We start from the raw sequence: 5,000 nt of genomic DNA on the forward strand, positions 1-5,000 counted from the left end.
ATAAGAAGCAATCGTTTTCAATAATAAACATTTGAGCATTTTTAAGTTTTCCATTTTCCGTTAATCACTGCCATATTACCTGCATTTTTTCGAAATCATCTTGCCAAAAATTACGAGTACTGATGCCAATAAAATATAGCAGGACTTGACAACCCTGGTTCAAGGGAAACATTAACAAAATATGAAGGAAGATCATCCGCCTGAGAATCAGTTAGAATGAATCCCATTAATTCTCAAGTTGTACTATCGCGAATTTCCGTTGATATGTGCAGGTGCGTAGCCAATTAGGAGCGATAGCAAAGGGTGTGTGCCCTTTTCAAAACAATCTCTCTCTCTCTCTCTCTCTCTCTCTCTCTCTCTCTCTCTCTCTCTCTCTCTCTCTCTCTCTCTCTCTCTCTCACACACACACACACACACACACACACACACACACACACACACACACACACACACACACACTCACTCACTCACTCTCTATCCATATCCATTGTAACAAATGGAATCAAATTAAACCTTTTTTAAACCTCTCTCCCCCCCCCTCTCTCTCTCTCTCTCTCTCTCTCTCTCTCTCTCTCTCTCTCTCTCTCTCTCTCTCTCTCTCTCTCTCTCTCTCTCTCTTTCTCTGTGTGTGTGTGTGTGAGTGTGTGTGTGAACCGTATTCATGTTGACAAATGCAGAAATACATGAATATAAGTGTGTGTGTGTGTGTGTGTGTGTGTGTGTGTGTGTGTGTGTGTGTGTGTATGAGTGTGAACCGTATTCATGTTGACAAATGTAGAAAGGCATGAATATAAGTGTGTGTGTGTGTGTGTGTGTGTGTGTGTGTGTGTGTGTGTGTGTGTGTGTGTGTGTGTGTGTGTGTGTGTGTGTGTGTGTGTGTGTGTGTGTGTGTGTGTGTGTGTGTGTGTGTGTGTGTGTGTGTGTGTGTGTGTGTATGTGTGTGTGTGTTTGTGTGTATATTTGTATGTATAAAAACACGCATGCACGCACACACGCACGCATGCACACACGCACGCACGTGCACACACACACACACACACACACACACACACACACACACACACACACACACACACACACACACACACACACACACACACACACACACACACACACACACACACACACACACACACGTACATACGTACGCAAACACACGCACACATACACGAGGTATTGCGTTTAAATTCTATTTAATTTCTGGGAAATCTCCAGTGAGACCTATGACGTTCTCATTATCACTTTTCATACACACCGCCATATAGTTATAAATGAACCTCAAACATATATTTCTTTATTTATGTAAACAATCGTTTACATAAATAAGAAAAGATAAACAGCGTGCTATCAGCATGATTTCGACGCCTTTTGTATCTAACGCGAAGGATTTGCATGAAGCTAATAATGAAGAGAAGCATTTACCACGTTACGTATAATATCCCTGTATCTATTTATTTTTCCTGCATTACCGTGTGCACTGCTTCGCTTACGCAAAAGCTAAAGCTGAGCAGTTTGTTTACAATCCGCTTGCACGAACGCGCCGCCTGCGTCCGCCTGCGCCCGCCTGCGCCCGCCTGCGGCTCCGCGAACGAGCGTCACTTGTCCCGCTGCCTCGGTCCAGCGGCACGTGTGGCTCGGCTTCCGCGACCAGAGACGGGCAGGCGCTGTGACAACAGCCTTTCGGGAATCGCCAGCAGAATTCGGTAAGCGCAGGGGGTGTGAGCGCAAGGGCGGCGCGGGAGGCGAGTGTCAGCGACGCGTGTGGAGGCGAGCGAGGGCGGCGCTCGTGCATGGCGGAGGCTGGGCCGCGTGGCGGGGAAATACGTCGTTTTTCACTTTGTCACCGCGTCGACAGCCAGTTTTAAGAAACATGTTTCAAAAGCAGTGATAAAGAGCAGTGGCTGCAGCTCGTGGTCGGTTGCTGCGTCCCTTGGCCCCCCGGCGAGGGCGCCTTCCGTGCGAGCTTCTGGCCTGGGGTCCTGGGCCAGGCCGAGGCACCGAGGCCGAGGGCGGCACGTGTGGCTGGCCCTGGCGGCGTCTCTATGCTCGGGAAAGGGGATGCTGGTGGAAAGGTTGATCCAAAGCCACAGTGCTTGCAAAGATGTGAGACGCACTGCTTAGTGGACAAGTCAACACTATTTTCACTAAAGCTGCTGTTTTTCAAGAAGTGGGTATCTTTGGAATGGCAATTCGCATTCACTCTCTACAAGTTTCATGTTTGTTACAGAGAAAAAAATAAATACATGTATGCTAGTATTATATCATGCTGATTTATGTGTGTCAGTACAAATAGGATCATATAAGTGGTTTCATATAGCCAATAAATATTAATGCCAACTGAAATGAAGGCATCAAACAAAAATGAGATACTCGTAATATCAGTTTATATTCGCTGGAGTTTTCTCCAAGAGTTCTTTCTCGTGTGTGATTGAGGCCACGGGTAGGGTAGTTTTTTGTTCAACTAAAGGACATGGAATTGAAATGCTACTGTAATGGAAGAACAACATGCAATAAAGTTAAATTGAAAGTGTGGAAAGACATAATTAAGTCACAATATTAAAATAAAAAGTGCTGAAATTCGTTGCTCGAGACTAAGTTCACTTCTTCACTTATCGTCTAAGCCAGTGTAAACAAAAGATGCAACTCAGAAGATGGCACTCAGGAAAGTAGTAATGATTAGGGAAAACTTTCCGTATGTCAACCAAGAGCACAGGAGTACAGTAAAATAAGTGTATGGAGGGGATACGTTGACAAAAACTAAGACACTTTTCATCTATGGCAAAAGGTGCGCAAATCTAAAATAAGGGAGATACAGGACAGAGAAGAGAGAAGATTGACCCCTCCTTTTCCGTCCCTTCCATGTTTACCTTGCGAGGATCAAAACAAATGTGATGCGTAACTCATTACCGTGATCCATCAAGTAGTCCATGTATTGCTCTGCACTTGTGAGAAGGCTTATTTTGTCATTACTTGTCTGTTTTCCCGAGTTCATGTATGTAATGTATTATTCTAGTTTTCTTATATTTCTTTTATGTCTTTTGGTAATTATTTACGCTATTCTATATAGTGAATGTGCGTTTTCACTGGGAGATTTGACAGGCCGTGCGACACCATTCGCAGAGAAATGCCAGTGAAAAATGTTTCATTTTAAGTGCTGCGTCGACTCCGGGGGATTTTTAAAGTCATATCATGGATATACAGAACAAATAGACATTCTCAATCGAAGTCTGATATTTGAGCCCAACAAGTGCCCCAAATGCCAAAAAAAGTGATTAGAAACCAAGCAATTCCCAAACTCTACTGTAATCACAGCACTGAATCAGTCACTATATTGTCTGATGCAGGGGATGTAGCCCTGCAACCCCCTAGTCCCTGGCCAAGTAAACAAAAAATCTGCTGTTGGTAGAGCAAGAATTTCACATTGCCATGCATAACTGGAACTCTTACAGAACTAGTTAATAGACATTGCTTTACGTTCCCGTAATCATAAGTCACTTCGTATGAAATAATAGAATGATATAAACCAAATAAAAGTGCAAGATTTTTGCAGCTGTCTCCCAAAGATGCGATATGTGAAATATCAGAAAGGAATACTCATATTTTGCTAAGTTGTTGGTTAATTTTACCAAGAGTGATGCACAAAGGTAGAGGAAAGTGCACACTGCCATCTTACAGAGCATAAAAAATAGTGGAAGTATCATCAGCAAAGGCCAACATTTTATTAATAATGCCTGGTTTTGTGGGCTCCCAACAAAAACTAAGCGCAAATTATTCAAATCTAATCAAAAGGGAAATAAAGATATGTTGTCTCCCTGTCATCTTTCTGTTATTTACTTAGATAATTTTTTTCTCTCTTTCTCTCTTTCTTTCTCTTTTCTTTTCTCTTTTCTTTTCTCTTTTCTTTTCTCTTCTTTTCTCTCTCTCTCTCTTCCTAGAAGGAATTGTGGAGTGAGAACAGCATTTGATTGAGTGACCTTTCAAAAATAATTTTCTTTAAGTGTGTAAAATAATATTTAGATTTAACCTTTACTGAAGCAGAATGTACATACTCTCCATTATTTGGATATTTTTATATTTATTGTATTAAATTATCAGTATGTTGCATATCACATTTGTCTAAAATTTATTCAAAGCAATAAAGAAGATATTTCTTGTTCATATCTATAAGAGAAAAAAACAAAATTAGGGGTCATATTGACTGGGCCATAACTCTCTAAAAATATGAAGATATATAATGTGTAAAGATATATCATTATATGAATGTGAATTTTGTTGTGGTTATAGATATAGATCCATATACAGGCAATGTTTAAAGGATGGTATGGCTCAGCATGGAAGTATTGCAACATGTTTCAAGTGTCTGGCATGTTCTCTGTTCAAACCCAGTGCAAGTTTGTACAAGGTTAGACATGCTGAGAGTATAGGTAGATCCCTCTTCTTGATTTGATTGTTGCTTATTGGTGTATTTTGGTCTTTGAAATGTCAGTGGTTAGAATGGTGACAAAATTCAGAGCAGGTAATTTATTTTCAAATAAGATAGAAATAATCATGCTATCTCCTAGATGGAATTCAGCTATCAACTAATGAATTGCTTCAGGCTGTGATGAACCCCTCATAGATGCTAGTCAATTCCTTTATTCATGTACCCATGTTTATCTGTGTATCAAGTGATCAATATATATTAGCATAAATTAGTAAGAACAGTAATGCATTCATCAGGAATATAGCAAGTAGGCAAGAAAACAAATGTGATAAAGGGGGATGTACAGAATGTTTTCAACTAATATTTCTATATGGCATTGTCTGTGTTGTTGAACTTGCAGTTCAAAAGGTGCAAACTTGTTTCCCAGGCCCAACCTAATCAATATTGTGACACCTCGGGTGTTGACCCAATAAAACTAAAGATCTCTCTTGTTTTAATAGATATCTGCAGTCTAGTGGGAGTGAATGTTTTATTACGGAAGAGTACAGCATACTGAAAATAAGCACTTACAGATATA

At 40.7% G+C, this 5,000-nt stretch overlaps 1 protein-coding gene across 2 annotated transcripts in view; it reads left to right on the plus strand.

Annotated features, from left to right (window-relative positions):
* Positions 1–1,567: 1,567 nt before the first annotated feature.
* Positions 1,568–5,000, plus strand: part of LOC125034725 (WD repeat-containing protein 43-like) — a 13,751-nt gene continuing 10,318 nt past the window's right edge. Inside the window, exon 1 of one of the 2 annotated variants that reach the window (XM_047626647.1) lies at positions 1,568–1,703. The gene's annotated coding sequence lies outside the window, so the exon portion shown is untranslated. Of the gene's footprint in view, positions 1,704–1,775; positions 2,168–5,000 lie in introns of those variants that run through there. The other variant, XM_047626648.1, reaches the window with a different exon arrangement.

This window comes from Penaeus chinensis, chromosome 18, assembly GCF_019202785.1.
Source record: "Penaeus chinensis breed Huanghai No. 1 chromosome 18, ASM1920278v2, whole genome shotgun sequence".
NCBI lineage: Eukaryota > Metazoa > Arthropoda > Malacostraca > Decapoda > Penaeidae > Penaeus > Penaeus chinensis.